The sequence below is a fragment of the Bos javanicus genome, chromosome 6, assembly GCF_032452875.1.
Source record: "Bos javanicus breed banteng chromosome 6, ARS-OSU_banteng_1.0, whole genome shotgun sequence".
In the NCBI taxonomy this organism is placed as follows: Eukaryota; Metazoa; Chordata; class Mammalia; order Artiodactyla; family Bovidae; genus Bos; species Bos javanicus.
In genome coordinates this window covers 68,004,711-68,022,508 of record NC_083873.1, presented here as the reverse complement: position 1 = coordinate 68,022,508, position 17,798 = coordinate 68,004,711, and the positions used below count along the sequence as shown (strand labels likewise).

Sequence of the window (17,798 nt, the reverse complement as noted above, 5' to 3'; positions counted from 1 at the left end):
CAGCAGCATGAACAGAACAGTTTTTCTTTAGTTTCATCAAGGTAAAAAGCTAAGGAGCAGACACAAATTCGGGGGGGGGGGGGGGAAAGACCAAAATGGCATTAAAAGATAAATCCACAAAGGTTAACACGTATTGAATTCATGGTTCATCTGTTCACTGCTCAGGGCAAGTAATAGACCTTGAAATCTAAAATAGATTTCACATCCTTAAGGAATAGATGTTAAGGGTGAAGATCGCATGCTTTACAGAAGCGCATTTGGGAAAGCACTAACTGACTCATAAAATCTCCTCTGGCTCCTATTTCAATTCTAAAGGCTAAATGCTCAGTTAAGTCAACTTTAGTCCATGATCAAAAGGCTCTCCACCATCACTGGTTAGACTCTCATGTGTGACGTGCAAACCTAACATTCTGTATTAAAAGTGACAAATGGCTCCACAGAAAGACACAGCATGCTTGATAAACGGCTTGCCTAAATTATCTTCTGAGTATTCTTTAAAATGATCAACAAATCCTGATGTGGCATAAAGTTTTCCGGGAGTTTTGGGGGTTTGTTTTGGGTTTTTTAAATAATTATCACTTGTTGTGACCTATATAACAGAAAAAAGTGAATGCCACTGAGAGGGTCAAAATTCACTTCCTCCAAACTACCCTTTGTATACACAATCCCACAATATAGAGAGACATAAGTAATACAACAAAAACTGGTAAGTTCAGACAATGACCATCATCAACCAAAAGAATCAACTTCAAGAATTAACAGTCCTAACAGGAGTTTACTTCCATAAAGGGTCAGAAACAATTGAAATACATAAAAATTCAAACCCTTCTTTTATGCCATAAATAATCACTTGTTAAATATACCTGGGAGGTGATCTCAATTATAATAGCAACGAAAAGCAATAGTACACGTAGGAATAAACTTAAATGTGCAACATTCAAGTGAAGAAACAATAAAAGTTTACAGATGCAGAGATATATTTCTGGAATGGAAAGACCCGGTATCGTAAGACGATCACTTCACCCTGTACTGAACTACAAAATTAAATGCAATCAAATTCCTATTCTCCCTGCTTCCCACCTCCCCATCCCAAAAAGAGGTGAGGGAAAGGGAAGGGAGTCAGGCAAGCTTAGCAGATTGATTCTAAAGTTCACCTGAAAAGAACAAACACACTTGACTTGCCAAGAAATTGTTGAAAATGAAGAATGAAGAACAGGCCCTATCCGACCATACATAATATAAAGCAGAGGTTGGTAAACTCTCTGCATGAGTGCCAGATCTTAAATATTTTAGGCTTTGTGGACCATCCGATCTCTGCTGCAGCTACTTTGCCACTGGAGCTCAAAAGCAGCCATAAACAATACACAAGCAAATGAGTGTGGCTGTGCTCCAATAAAACTTTATTTCTAGACACTAGGTAGTGGGCCTGATTTGGACCATGAGCTGTAGTTTGCCAAGGCCTGGTGTAGAGGTACAGTGCTATAAAATACGGTACATGAGCAGTAAGACAAATCATTGAAAGAGAGCTAATAAACATGTCTACGCACGTCTGTATGGTTGCGTGTATGTGTAAGTACACAGAATTAATACGATTAAATGGTATTTCAAATCAATAGGGAAGAGATCATTATTCCGCAAGCAGAAGGCAACTAGCTACCATGTGGAACAAATTAAAATTAATTCCAACCTCAGAAGTTACAGATAGAAGGGAAAGGCACTCAAGGCTAAAGAGAAGTTATGGCCTCAGGGCCCCGCACGTTCTCTGCCTCTTCTACCCAATCTCATCTCTTACCTATCTTCCCCTCACTCACTCTTCTCGGTCACAGAGAGCTTCCTGCTATCCTGTGAATACTCCAACCAAGCTCTTAACTCAGGGCCCCGCACGTTCTCTGCCTCTTCTACCCAATCTCATCTCTTACCTATCTTCCCCTCACTCACTCTTCTCGGTCACAGAGAGCTTCCTGCTATCCTGTGAATACTCCAACCAAGCTCTTAACTCAGGGCCTTTGAACACACTGTTCTCTCTGCACTGAGCCCTCTTTCCTCCAATAATAACATGGCTTGCTCTCACACTTTATCAGGTTGCCACGGAAACATCACCATCTTACAGAACCTTGCCAGACCCAACAAACCGGACCCGTTCTTCACTATCCCATTACCAGGCTTTAGTTCTCTTTATGGCATTAGTACCACCAGACTTCATGTCATATTTGGGTGCCATCTTCCTCTAGCATTAGAATATAAGCTTCACGAAGGCCAGAACCTGCTCTTGTCCACTGCTATATCCCTAGTACCAAAAGCAATACCTGGCACACATCAGGTGCTCAATAAATACTCAAGGAATAAATGAATGTAGGGACAAGGGCATCAAGACTTAAATTCAGTATGCTTTGGTATTTCAGGGCATTCACATCACTAGATCTTCACATGTGAGAAGCAGCATGGTAACAGAAGACTCAAAGGCAGGGCAGGGCAGAAAAAGTGTGGCTCCGAACCCTGTTTAAGAGGTTAATCTAAGGACGAGTATTTCCACTGGGCCATTGGAGGGTATGCAAATATAAGATAAACGTGGCACTCTCCAGCACTCCTACTCAAAGGTAACTCATGTACAGCTGTTTCACATGAAAATGGTGAAACGACTATGGCACGAGATCTGAACGAAATTTCACCAGGCCAAGTTACACTACCAGAATCCAGAGAGTACTTAATTCTGCACAGCAGAATGCTGGAAGCACTGCTATGAGCCTGGGTGCCATAGCAGTGTTTAAATCAGCCTTTTTTAGAAAGATTGCCCAACGGCAAATGTGGCCTGGATTCAGAGTGGTGTTTCATGAAGGCTACTGGTAGTGAGCAAGGTGGGAAATGATTAGGGCTTTCAGGTGGTCTGTGGCAGCAAAAGTGGAGAGTACAATGGGACCGCAGGACATCCACATTTAACTCACACCAATTCAGGGCAACAGCTTGGCAAAAAGAAGAGGGAGAGAGAAGAGAAGTCAATCGTCCTAGTAACTGCCCTGAGGCCTCTACTTAATGACAGGGAGACGGGCAACAGGACTCTGACAGTCGCTGGGTCCGCTCAGTCTCCACATGCACCTAACAACACTGTATGAGCCAAGGATTTAGGAGATGTATTTTTCATAAAACACAGTCCCTAAACATAAGCCAGCTGCTTCAACTGGTGCTCAGCTGAAGAAGAGTTGGTGACCTGTCCTAATGCTGGAGGAAAAAACCGCTGTGCTAGAGACAATCTGCAAGGAGGGGGCACCTTCTGAAAGTATTTCCAGCGATTTTTTTTTTAAGTATATTTTATTTATTTATTTGACTGCTCAAGGTCTTAGTTGTAGCATGCGGGATCTAGCTTCCTGACCAGGGATTGAACCCGGGCCTCCTGTATTGGGAGTGTTAAGTCCCAGCTGCTGGACCACCAGGGAAATCCCTCCAGTGATATTTTTAATACTGGTGATTTCACCTTAGATATGGACTTTAGAACTCACCTCTATATAAAATGTGATTACACTAGGAGGAAAACCAACAAGACTGCTCTCAGGAGCTGTGAGGGAAGCTCACGTCCTTTTGTCCTTTGAGCTATGAAAACTAGCACAGGCAGAGTCAGGTAACTAGTTGTGGCCAAGCTGGGGAGAATTCACATTCCAAAGCCCCTTCTTCTGTTCTAACTCATTTCTGATGAGAGCATCAGGGAGGAAAAAGCGGCAGCATGTCCCACCAAAGCTGTCAATTAGTAAACACACAAAGTTAAAGAACCTTATTATTAAATAAAAAGATAATAAAACTGGTGAAATCAAAAGCAGTCTACCAACTTAAAAAAAAACCACAAAAGATGGTGCAGAAAAGACATAACATCCATGTTATTTCTATTTCAGATACACCTCTTTCTTCTTGTCACTAAGAATTAAAATAAAAGTATTTTATTATTAGCTAAACTCCAGCTGGTCAATCAGTAAGCAATGCTCTCAGGTACAAAGTTTTTAATATAGCACTATGCACATATATGTACTGATAAATGCATTCTGCTGCTGCTGCTGCAAGTCACTTCAGTCGTGTCCGACTCTGTGTGACCCCATAGACGGCAGCCCACCAGGCTCCACCGTCCCTGGGATTCTCCAGGCAAGAACACTGGAGTGGGTTAATGCGTTCTGAGGACAATGAAAATGACGAACTAAACCAGTAATGGCTTTGGAGGTGGAGGTGGAGAACAGAACATGGGGTCGTTACCATGTCATTGCCAAAAAAGTGAAACAAAATTAAAGGTTATCAAAATCAGCATTCATCTACATGTTTCTGGAACAGAACAAGAGCAAGATGCAGCGGTGCAGGGCTGGGCTGCACCGCTTTAGAGAGCTAAAGGTGATTCCACAGGGAAGGCTGAGGGGTGCTCCACGCCACTGGTTACATGGCCCACCCTCCTGAAACCTTAGTTTTACTCAGTGATGTGGAAAAAGTATATAATAGTGTATGTAACTAAGATTCACTGTTTAGGTCTGCCCTTTCTTCTAGAGAGCTTCCCTGGTAGCTCAGCTGGTAAAGAATCCACCAGCAATGTGGAAGACCTGGGTTCAATCCCTAAGTCGGGAAGATCCCCTGGAGAAGGGAATGGCTACCCACTCTAGTATTCTGGCCTGGAGAATTCCACAGACAGAGGAGCCTGGCGGGCTACAGTCCATGGGGTCACAAAGTGTCGGACATGACTGAGTGACTTTCACTTTCTTTCTCTTTCCTTCTAGAAACAGGAGCCCATTTTCCTACAGGTTTCGGGTACACTGGGGATATGAATGTCACTGAGGGGAAAAGAGACCCCTGCCAACCTGCAAAGGACAAGTAATAATGTAAGGTTGTAATCACAAGATTTTGGATTTGTGACTGCCGCACAAAAGGAAAAACTCCAACAAGGCCCTACACGATCTGACCTAAGTCATCCCATTTCATTATCCTGCTCATTCCATTCCAGCCACACTCTTCTTGACTACTCAAGTGAACTCCTAGCTCAGGGTCTATTTTATTTAATATACCCTCCTCCTCTTTCCCACCTCTGTTATCACTGGCCTGACGTTGACATCACTGAAATATCTGTTCAGACGTCACCTCATCCAGAGGCCTCCCTCCCCTGACTTCCCTATCCAAACCAGCACCTCCATCCCCACCAGAGTTACCAGCTGAGCTACCAGGTTAGGGTTTAAACCTTTATTTTTTGACCTTTTTTAAAAAGCTTTATTGAAATAGAAATCATACACCATACAATTGATCCATCTAAAGTACACAAGTCAATGCTTTTTAGTGTATACACAGCTGCACAACCATCACAATGTTATTTAACAATTTTTATCACCCCATCAGCAATCACTCCTCATTTTTCCCCTCACCGCTACATCATCAGGCAACCACTAACCCTACAGTTTGCCTTTATACATTTTCTATCAATAGAATCATAAGATATGAGGTCCTTTGTGACCCAGACATTATATTTTATATATATTTACATCTTTATCCTTTGTCACACTCCCTGAAGCCCAAGCTCCATGATGACAGGCATTTTCTTTAGCTTTGTTCACCACTTTATCCCAATACCTAGAAAAGTACAAGCTGTCTATGGGGTTGCACAGAGTCAGACACGACTGAAGCGACTTAGCAGCAGCAGCAGCACATGACCAATAAAAGGGGGGAAAATGTTTGTAAAGTACCCACTGGGGACTTCCCTGGTGGTCAAGACTCTGAGCTTCCAATGCAGAGGACCTGGATTGGATCCCAGGGCAGGGAACTAAATCCTGAAAGCTACAACTAAGACCCAGTGCAGCCAAATAAATAAATAAACTTAAAAAAAAAAAAAAAAAAGTAGCCACTGGATTGAGCAATGTGCAAGTTACTCTATAACTGTGGTGAAGAATGAAATGAGGCATGGTTGGAGCAAGAAGTGAGGGATCAGTCTATCATCGGGCATAAACAACTTGTTGCAGAAGTTGGGCCATGAAGAGAAAGGAGAAACGCACAAAGGACAGAGTGGGTATTGAGTTTGGGCTTAACAATGAGGAGACTGGAGACATTTAAAATGCTGAGATTCAACTTGCTTCATACCCTAGAAGGTCACAGAAGCCAGAGCGCATAGAGTGGGTCAGATTACAAGTCAGGGTGGATCTATAATATGAGCACAAATATACGTAGCATATGTGATTTTAAAAAATTACAAAATGCACTTTAAGTTTAAAAATTCATTAAAAACCAGTTTTACTTCAAAATGACTTAAAATACAAAGTCTACCATAAAATGAAGTCTACTTTTGACCCTGTAAACAGTAGTGTTTTCAACTGGTATTCTAGAACCAACTTACGCTTCTGCACACCAACTGATAAGTCATTGAGCTATGTGAGACAGCACAAGTACGTGTCTCACCTGTAAAACCTATTTTCACATTTGAGGCCAAATTATTAAAACACACAGATCTGAAATGAGTTTTCCACACCGCAAAACTAGGAAAAACCAAAAGCCAGGTTTGTGGGTCAGCTTCATACCACACACTTGTCTAACTTGTTAGAAACAGGAATCTCTTGGTCTAACAGCACCTGCCTCATGAGAACACTGTGAGGATCAAACGAGCCCCTGCTGCAGTGTGCCCAGCACAGTGCGCGGCACAGAGCGGCCGCCACCTGAGTGGGGCTCTGTGTCACTCAGTGTCACTTGCATGCTGAGCAGGGTGGCCTGTATGGGGGAGGGCTGGCCGCAGCCTTGGCACCCTCCCTGCCATAGCCCAAACCAAACCCCGTGTACACACTGAGCCGCTGAACACTGATCCAGAGGCTGCGCATCAGAATCACCTGGGGAGTCTGAACAACTGCCACTGCTGGGGCCCCATCCAGGCCAAACAAAAATAGGAGTGGACTTGTCAGAGCTTCTCAAGCAGCCCAGGCGACTCTACACGCAACCAGAGAGGAGCGTACATCCCCACCCTCTCTTCAATCCCCAATCCACATCCAGTTCACAATCTCAGCCAGGCCAGAGGGGAGTCCAACCCATTCACGGCAACCCCCGCAGCATGAAGACAAGATCAAGATCCAAGCTGTTCAAGGTCAAAAATCTAGGTGCAAACTGAAAGGAACCAAGGGGCAGTGAGGAGGAAGGCATGAACATCACTCTCCTCATCAATAAATACTTGTTATTTACAAGACACAAAGTTAGGAACGTGAGCGTGGAAAGGAGGAAACTGACAAGGTGGGACCAGGTCATCGTGGGTGACTCGGACCTTTCACTGAACACAAGATCCGAAGCTAAGGCCATCCAAGCACACCACCGCTTCTGGCTTTTTCCTCCTAACTCTCACAGGACCCAAAAAAAGTGGCCGGGAGGTGAAGCCCCGATCCAGGACAGGTGGCGTGCCACCCAGCACCTGTCACCAACCGCACAGCCTGCGCCTGCTGGTGCCACCATCTTAAAGGAGCTAGCCAGACTGGCTGCTCTCCCACCTTGACAAGATACAAAGGGCCCTAGACTCACTGGCTTCACCCCACCCTACCCACTGAAGAACACAGATCCATTTCATCTCACTGATGTTAGAAGAGGCCCGATTTGGGGTAAAGAGTACAGCTCTGGCCTCGGAAAGCCCCGGGTTAGAGTCCCTGCTCTGCAGTGTCCTAGCTGAAGGACGTTCCTGTTACCCAGCCTCACTAAATCAATCACCAGGCCCCTCCTCACCAGGCTCTTAGGGTGTGTGCCAAGCACTCAGCACAGCACTGGCCCATACTGTGAACCAACAAAGGTTCATTATTTTAATCCCTATTATTATTATTCAACATGGAAAAGATTAAGGCAGACAGAACCCAGAAGATCAAAAAGACAGGGCAGAAGAATGACAAGGGGACAGGTCTTTAACACTCTCACGTCAATAGCCAGCTGTCTGGACTTGAATGTTCAACACTCCTCCTCAAGCTTCCTGTTTAATTAAGAACAAATAATCTGTGGTCTAATTTTGGGAATGGAATCTGTAGAAAGAGATCTTAAAGGGGAAAAAGACTTAAACTCCTCAACTACAGAAAAAGATAAGAAATCAGTTCAAAGATGTTACACAAAAACAACATTAGTAGCTCTATAAGTTTTCTGGCTTTTCGGCAATGATGTTAGGTATCTCCTATATTCAAAAAGTATATGCTTAAAAGGTACTTAATACAAATGTCTGTTTAAAATAAAACCTTTAAGACTAAAAATTACTATTTCATTAGTGACAAGAAAAAGTATGGAAATACTCTTCTTTGCCATAATCAGTTGCCCAGCTAGAATGCATTTTTAAATAAATGACTAGTTTCATTGTGAAATGGCAATAATGAAAGAGGAGGAGTGGGAAAGAAGGAATTCATCCCAGACCCCGTTGGGATCCATTCCAAGAAGAAAAGAACCAAATGCAAAACAAAGATAATCATAATAGGCTCTGCCATCAGCATTCATAAGCCAATGACAAAACACAGAATTCCAGTATACCTGCCAGGTTACCAAAGGATTAAATGAAATGCACAAATAAAATAATAGTATTTCAGAGTATTCTTGCCTGGAAAATCCCATGGACAGAGGAGCATGGCGGGCTACAGTCCATTGGGTCCCAAAAAGTCGGACGCAACTAAGCACACACATTATTTCATAGGCAGTCGCAGGCACCTCAACACCAGTGTCAGAATGCCTGAGTTAGCATCTCAACTCACCACTTACCAGCTGTGTGACCTTCAGAAGGTCACATTCTGTACCTCAGCTTCCTCATCTGTAAAATGGGGATGATAATAGTACATTCATATTCCTACTTTCAAGGGCCGGAGTGAGGATTAAATGAATGAATGCAGGCAAGGCAACTGAAACAGCCTATGATTAATCACTGTGTATAAACATGTTGTCAGTCCCTCTCCTCCCCTGCACCCCCCCCCCCCCGCTTTCTTCCTCCTTTCTCCCTGCATCCTACATCTTCTGATTTCTCTCTTACCACTCACCTCCTTTCCACTCCCTGGAGCCTCTTTCTAGCCCTCTCCATGTGGCTCCTGCCCACCCCTCCACCTGATTCCCCTTAGCTCTGGCTTACCCAACTCTTTGCTACTGCCAGGCTGCTCCCTCTACTTGGAAAGCACCCTTCCACCTCACCCCTGGAGGCACACACCCATCTTTTCCTTCACATAATAGAACTTCAAAAGCTAAGCTTACACAATAATAGGTAACCCTTCCCTGAAGGACTTCCCTGGTGACTCAGATGGTAAAGGAATCTGCCTTCAATCCAAGTGACCAGGGTTCAGTTCCTGGGTCTGGAAGATCCCCTGGAGAAGGGAATGGCAACCCACTCCAATAATCTTGCCTGGAGAACTCTATGGACACAGGACCCTGGCAGGCTACACAGTCCACAGGGTCACAAAGATTCGGACACGACTGATCGACTAACACGTCACTTCACTTCCCTGAAGTCTAATTTGAATGACTACCTATTTGTTTCCAAGCATGCTGGGCATCCATCTAACCTTCCCTGTCCCATATTTCAACTGTCCAGGACTTCTCTGCCTCGACCACTAAGCACTGGAAGGAAGCTCCTTAAACACAAGGGCCAGGCTCAGCTGTCTTTGTCGCAGTAGCACCTGGCTACAGGAAAAACCTCAAAGGTTTGGTGAGTGACCAAGTGAGGCAATGCCTCATTTGCCTGTTTTGTTTCTTATGACCTCTTTTCCTCAACACGGTCTCCTTTCATTTATTTATTTGGCTGCTTTGGGTCTTAGCTGAGTCACACGGGATCTTAAATTGTGGCATGTCAGCTCTTGTTCCCTGACCAGGGATAGAACCTGGGCCCCCTGCACTGGAAGAGCAGAGTCTTAGCCACTGGACCACTAGGGAAGTCCCTCAAGGGCCTCTTTTTAAAGCCTAATAAGAAAACTGTCATTACACAGTAATCATTAGCAACAAAAACAGAAAAGTGCCAAGCATTTCTCTAAACATTTTGTGTTCTATCTAATTTAATTCTCAGGATCACTCCTGATCTTGCCTCCTACTCTTCCTCTCTGCCCAACCCCCAGCTCCACTCCAAGCACACTGCCTGTTTGCCATTCCTCAAACACAGGTCTGCTCCCCTCCTGGGAGTCTCTGAATTTGCATTCCCTCTCCCTAGAATGTCCCCTTCACCTCCTTCAGGCCTTCCCTGCCCAAGCCATGTAAACTACAACATCCTCTGCTCTCGTTCCCCTCCCCTGCACACATGGGGCACGGGTGTGCTCCCCTTTCCTGCTTGGTTCTTCTCTAATGAACTGCTCACCATGGAACACACTTTCCCATGCTGGAATGAAAACTTCATGCCAGATGAAGAATGGGGCCTAGTACACAGTAGGTGTTCAATAAACACCACTGACTGAACAATTCCAAACCCCACAGTAGGTGGCTTTATGCATGAGGAACCTGAAGCTTACACAGAGTAGCTGAGTAATTTATCCACATTCACACAGCTAACAGGGACAGAACCCAGATATTCTGACTCTAGGGCCCACACTTAACTACTATGCTTCCCTGCCTCCCAACCTGACGCAGAAAACAAATCATCTCATCCAAGGAACTAATCCTAGAACTATATGCCTTTGGTCCACAGAAAAGCCATCCACCAGAAAAATCTGTCAAGGGAACAAGTCAACTAATTCAAGTCAGTTCTATGTGTAAAGTATTAATTGTCAGATTTATAGTTTATGCAGCACTGTTAGTTTTCTTTTGGATTTAATAGTTCAGTAAGAAGAGATTATTATATCTTTTTACACTGTAATATCCTCACAAACAGCAAAATGACAAATCATCAAATAACATGGAGGAGGCCTAAGCTGATATATATTAAAAGCCAAAAATTGTGGAAAGTACAGAAGTACAGACTGCAAGGGAATACAAGGGTATTTTGAGGGGTAACAAAAACATTCTATATCTTAATTATTGTGGTGGTTACACACACACACGTATTTATCAAACGAGTACAATTTATAGAATTAATTACATTCAATAGTGTAACTAAAGTGTAAAGTCTTTAGTGTAAAGTCAACTAAAAAGCATATTAGATATGATTTTTGGCTAAACAAAATAAATATTCTACCAGTATTATTTCCACACCTAATACTCTCAACAATTTGGGAGTGGGGGAGAGGACACAGATGTGATTAAGAGAAGATAGCAGTAAAGAGCTCTACACAGTGAGATCAGTGGGGTGACTGAATGCCTCAGAGTCCTGCATGACCACTGACAAAGGCAGCTCCTACCACAAACACTGCCTCAGTACCCTCTTCAGTCTTTTGGATCACCTCAAGTCAGGGCTCTTGGACTCTGAACAGAGTCCAGGCAGGGTGGAAAGGCAGATCACTGCTCTTCTCCACATCGGCCTCTGCCATGTATCGACCAGTGATAGGTCTGGATGTTGAATTTGTCAGAATTCTTAGTTGCAAGCATCACAAACCAACTAGCTAACTTAAACAGAACAGCAATTCTTCTTTTCTAAGGTTATTAGATAGTTCCCACAATCTCCAGGAAAACCAGAGGCCCAATCATACCAGCTGCACAACCAAAACATCTAAGGGCAGAGTGCACCACTGACATAACCTGGACCTGCCTTCAGTTTCAGAATCACACTCTGGTGTGGGTGTGTCTGGGCAGCTCTGCTTTGACAGTTAGAATTCCCCAATCAGAGGAAGAACCAGGGCCCCAGAGACTGGCAAAGGCCATCACAGATATAAAGGGATGACACCCCATCTTTGCAAATACTACTGACATAGACAGCAAGTAATGAAAGGTTTTCAAAAATATTCACAAGGAAAACAATCCTCAAAGATGGAAATAAAATGAATCATACTCAGAGGTACTGTGATTTGGGGAGGGTGGGGGTCTTTCAACGCATTATTTAACGTTTAATGGTGGCTCAGGTGATAAAGAATTCGCCTGTGATGCAGGAGACACAAGTTCAATCCCTGGGTTGGGAAGATACCCTGGAGAAGGAAATGGCAACTCACACCAGTATTCGTGCCTGGAAAATCCCATGGACAGAGGAGCCTGGTGGGCTACAGTCCATGGGGGTCACAAAGAGTCAGACATGACTTAGCGGATAAACCACCACCAGCACCTGTACGTTATTTAATAGTTTCAAAAACTACAAAGCCTACCTTCCTAGATTGAAGATAACTCATTAACAGCATCTTCGGATTAAAACAAAAACAATTCAAATCTAAAACAGCAAATACTTTGTCTACCAGAATACTGGACATGATAGAGAAAAGACCCTTAGATCTGAACAGTCATACAACAGTTGTTAAAATATATGATTCTATTTAAAATGCACTTCAGCATTTTTTTCTATTTGAAACATAAGCCAAAAATTGGAGCCTCTTTTATAGCCACCAACATAATAGCCTCTCTTATAGCCACCAAGGGTCCATCTCATCAAAGCTATGGTTTTCCCAGTAGTCATGTACGGACGTGAAAGTTGGACTGTAAAGAAAGCTGAGTACTGAAGAAATGATGCTTTTGAACTGCGGTGTTGCAGAAGACTCTTGAGGGTCCCTTGGACTACAGGGAGATCCAACCAGTCCATCCTAAAGGAAATCGGTCCTGAATATTCATTGGAAAGACTGATGCTGAAGCTGAAACTCCAATACTTTGCCCACCTGATGAGAAGAACTGACTCACTGGAAAAGACCCTGATGCTGGGAAAGACTGAAGGCAGGAGGAGACAGGGATGACAGAGGATGAGATGTTTGGATGACATCACTGACTTGATGGACAGGAGTTTGAGTTGGTGATGGACAGGGAAGCCTGGCGTGCTGCAGTCCATGCGTTTGCAAAGAGTTGGACACGAATGAGCGATTGAACTGAACTGATAGCCACCACTATTTTTTTAGTACTTTTTTTTGTTTGTTTTGTTTTTATTTTTTGTGGCTGCACAGCATGCAGGATCTTAGTTTCCAAATCAGGGATCAAACTTGTGCTTCCTGCAGTAGAAGTGTGGTGTTTTAACCGCTGAACCACCAGGGAATTCCCAGCCACTGCCGCTGCTAAGTTGCTTCAGTCGTGTCCAACTCTGTGCGACCCCATAGACGGAAGCCCACCAGGCTTCCCCATCCCTGGGATTCTCCAGGCAAGAACACTGGAGTGGGTTGCCATTTCCTTCTCCAATGCACGAAAGTGAAAAGTGAAAGTGAAGTCGCTCAGTCATTCCCGACTCTTAGCGACCCCATGGACTGCAGCCTACCAGGCTCCTCTGTCCATGGATTTTCCAGGCAAAAGTACTGGAGCGGGGTGCCATTGCCTTCTCCGATTCCCAGCCACAAATATCTTTAAATGTATGTTCTGCTTAAAAGAGTAATTCTCGAGAGGTACCTCTGCTAACCTGAATCTCAGAATAAAAAAAAAAGAATATGCTATGAAAGGCTACTAACTGTAATTTAAGCTGGTCACCTAAACAGAGATGTCAGTATTAATGTCAGAGCCTCAGAAAACTCACCTCCAACTAACACAATTTACTTTCTAAATAAAGAAAGACTTTGGTGAGCTTAATGTATTCTTAACATTAAAAAAAAAAAAAAACAAAAAACCCTTAGGACCAGACGCTGTTCATAAAACAAAATAGGAAGGGAGACAGACACTTCCAGGCCCTTTACCATCAGACCTGCCAAGCCCTGCCCAAGCCTTCCCCACCGCGGCCTATTACACACCAGGTCAGAAGTGGACACAAGTACTGTTACATGCACACTCTTGTCCCTCAGCACATCACCGGCGCGCTACTCCCTTCTGGAGAACCTCTCCATGCCACAGACATTCTTCAAAACTGATATCTGCATGTATTTAAAAATACATATTATTTAATTTGGTTTGCATAGGACAACTCTGTCCAAAAAAAGGGCAGAGAATGAATAAGTGAAAATTCGTATTCCTGGAAGAAAAACCTAAAGATAACAAAAGACATCTCAGAAGCAGAATTGCAGGAGGAAGCATTAAAATCTTTCAGATAATTCACTACCTGCTCAAGAGCTGACCATCTAAGTTCAGTTCATTACATATTTGAGGTCCTAAGCAATGCAATGCACTGGACCACAGCATGGATACTAAGGCAGAGTTCCAGATCTCAAGAGAGAGTTATCGTCTAACTGGAAAAGGGACAAGTAAGTAAACACACAGCTACTGTTAATAAGAAAACTGAGAATAAAAGTCAACAGTCCTTGGAGATTCAGTGGAGGGAAGGAGTCTGCTAGAGTGGGAACAAGGAACAATTAAGAGAAGCGGCACTGAGGGCCGAGGGAGGAGAAGGGTTCAGGGGAAAGAAACCGAGCTTAAAATATAGAACCAGTTCAACCCCAGCTTCTGAGACATCTGTAAGCAACTGGGAGCTTTGAGGTTTTGGGGTAGAGGGGTCATAAGGACAAAGATATTCAACTGATGATGAAGAGGATAAATAGGAGGCTGAGCCTGGCAAAAATATTACTTGCTAGTTATTATAAGAAAGGATGGCTCAGACCTAGGGTGATGGCAATCAGTATGGAACAGAGAGTACAGGCATAGGAAGAGATGCAAGCTTGCACTTGCTACCAACCAAGAAAAGAGAGGATGAGCAACGTCTAAGCTTCCAGCCTGGGTTATTAAATGAACTGCAGTTTCATTCACCAAATGAAAAAAGTGAACTGGTCTTGTTTTCATCTTTATTTTGGCCACTAGGAAGCTCAGAGCCAAAATACATGGCCCATTTCTAACATACAGCAAGCATTTATGTGTAGCTTGTAAATCTGTATTTTCTTTCTCTTGACAGAATTTTATTTAAAGTTACCTCTAATTATTTTAGAATTTGGCAGAAAATATATCAACAGTTAAAATTATTGAGACCAAGTCAAAGACAGTTGGACACAGTAGCTGATTCAGGGATATAACTATAGGCTATAGGCTGCCAACTCATAGCATTCTCCTCACCCTTCTTCAGCCCTAGGGAAGTCTGGAATCCACAACAGAAGCTAAAAATGCCAGACTTTCACCTTCTCCACCTCCCTTACAACTAGTAGTGGCATGACGCCAATTCTACCCAATGAAACTAAAGGGAAAGTCTCCAAGGTGACCTTCCAGAAAAGATTCCTCTCTGCAAGGGAGGAAACTATAAGGAAATACGCTGCTTTCACCCTATTCTTACATAGGCATGATGTCTGGTGCTACAGCAACCACATTGCGAACATGAGGCAATGAGCCTACAGCTCCTGATAAACCAAAATACTAAAAATAAAGGAAAAAAGTATACAAAGAGCCTAGATTCTTAAAAGACATACTGAGACTCTGTACCAGCCTTAGAACCATCCATCTCTAAATTCTTGCTACCGAACAAAAATAAGCTCTATTACTTAAGCCACTTTTGATGGAGTATTTATTTGCCAGAGGCATCCTAAATCATACAACAAAAGTTATCAGGAGGTCAGTTTCTGAAACTATGATTTTTTTACACTGCTGACTACACAAGACTATTACTATTGAGATGAGAGCAAGGCAAACACATATAATAGGAAAAAAGCAATAAATAAGAGCTTCTAGGAGCAGTTAAAGAGAAATGGATATAACATTAAAGAACATTTGAAAAAATGTGATCAAGTGTTAACAGGGGTACTTCTTGGGAGCAAGAAGAGAAGAAGAAAAAACAAAAGTACAGAAATTCTCAGAAGTGCAAATGTGAGCTCAGTCGTGTCCTACTCTTTGCAACCCCATGGACTGTGGCCCACCAGGCTCCTCTGTCCATGGGATTTTTCTGACAAGAATACTGGAGAGGGTTACCATTTTCTCTTCCAAGGGAGAAAATGAGGGGGTCTTTCTTTTCTGGCAATGTTACTGGTAAAACAACCTAAAAATTTTCCCACTATAGATTTTTCTCTACTTATGATGGGGTTATGCCCTGAGTAAACCCACTATCTAACTGAGAATATCCTATGTCGAAAATACATTTAATAAACCTAACCTACAGATAACAGCTTAGGCTAGCCCATCCTAAACATGCTCAGAACTCTTATGTTAACACACAGCTGGGCAAAATTATCTCACTTCAAGCCTATTTTATAACAAAATATTGACTATCTCAGGTAATTTTTTTTTTTTTTTTTTGGCTATGCTATGTGGCATGCGCGATCTTAGTGCCCCCACCAGGGATAGGATCAGTGCTCTCAGCATTGGGAGTGCAGAGTTTTAACTGCTGGACTGCCAGGGAAGTCCCCTCAGGTAATTTACTGAAACTGTACTGAAAGTGAAAAACAGGATTGCTGTCTGGGTACAAAACGGTTGCAAATGTACTGGTTGTTTACCCTCCTGATTACGTGTCTGACTGGGAGTTGCCGAGGTCGCCATTCAAGCGTCAGGAGAATATAATACCATGCATCACTAACCTGAGAAAAGATCAAAATCCAAAATGCAAGGTACAGTTTTTATCAAATGCAGATTGATTGAACACCGCTGTAAAGTCAAACCATTCTTAAGTTGGAACCATCTGCTTAAAACAGTTGCAAAAGTTCTGGGAAAAGTTTAAGAAACATCTGTTTAAATGCATAACTAAGCTCAAAAGAAAATAAAACCTCCCCAAAGGCCAAAAATCAAAGAGGAACCTAAAAACCATAGCAGAAAGTGCTACGATAATAACGTATAGGAACCTGGGGTTTGAGTGCTGGGGAAGAGACAGCGTCATGTGTATCTATAGGGCACCTGCCCTTTGGGATGAAATTGAAAAAAGAGAAAAGGGAACAAAATGACTGGCCTAATATTTTCTTTAAAAACACCACCTTAAAGACAGTTACAGCTCTGGTTTTCAACCTCATACACCTCACCCTTTACAAGAGCAAATTTCATGACACATGCACTATTAAAAAAAAAAAAGGAAAACATAACCAGGTTAAATATTTACATATAACAAAGGAGTTCCTGGATATGTCACCATAAGCTTAAGAAAAATATAAAACAGATATAAATCTTTTCCTGATAAAATCACACACTGCCCAATTTTTCAGCCATTATGAAATGAACCTTATGAGTTCATTGAGTCAAGCACTCAAGTTCAATATATTTTTAACCATACTAGATTGTTTCCAAATCTTTGGACTTCTTGGTAAAATTTTTATCATCGGGGTCATCACAATAATCTTCTAGTGACCATGCTACCAATGGTTTCATAATACTTTATACATCACATTAAAAAACTCTGTCATTTCTGAGCTAACCTGAAAGCCCTCCACATTACACGTTTTGGAGTCGTCATTGCATATAAATGGTAAAGGGAACTGGCAAAGGATGTGATGTCTGCAGTCTACAGGCTGAAAGGATGGTTTCTAATACTAAAGAAAAACACATGAAAACCTAAGGTTCTCTCCACCGAGTTTACCCTCCTCTAGTCTCATTTGCTTTCCATGCTTCTTTGAAAACCGTAGACATCAAATATTCCCTTTGCTCATCCTGACATTTTCACACTGGCTTAAATAAATGAGATCATTTTCATCGCAATTCCATTAAGCCACCTCCAGCTCTCAATTGGTGGCACAGTGGTAAAGAATACGCCTGCCATTGCAGGAGACGCAAGAGACCTGAGTTCGATCCCTGGGTCAGGAAGATCCTTTGGCGTATAAGTGGCAACCCACTCGAGTATTCTTGCCTGGGAAATCCCATGGACAGAGGAGTCTGGCGGATTATAGTCTACAGGATCACCAATTAATCAGACAGAACTGAAGAGACTAAGCACGCACACGTACATGCACACACACTAAATTCAAGACCACCTTTCCCCCAAAAGTCCCCTTATTCTTTGGCAATCCAAA

At 42.9% G+C, this 17,798-nt stretch overlaps 1 protein-coding gene across 5 annotated transcripts in view; it reads right to left on the bottom strand.

Annotated features, from left to right (window-relative positions):
* DCUN1D4 (defective in cullin neddylation 1 domain containing 4) overlaps positions 1-17,798 on the bottom strand; it is an 82,046-nt gene that overhangs the window by 51,445 nt on the left and 12,803 nt on the right. Inside the window, exon 1 of one of the 5 annotated variants that reach the window (XM_061420139.1) lies at positions 8,704-8,723. The exons of the other annotated variants lie outside the window; for them this stretch is intronic. The gene's annotated coding sequence lies outside the window, so the exon portion shown is untranslated. Of the gene's footprint in view, positions 1-8,703; positions 8,724-17,798 lie in introns of those variants that run through there. 5 annotated transcript variants of the gene reach the window in all.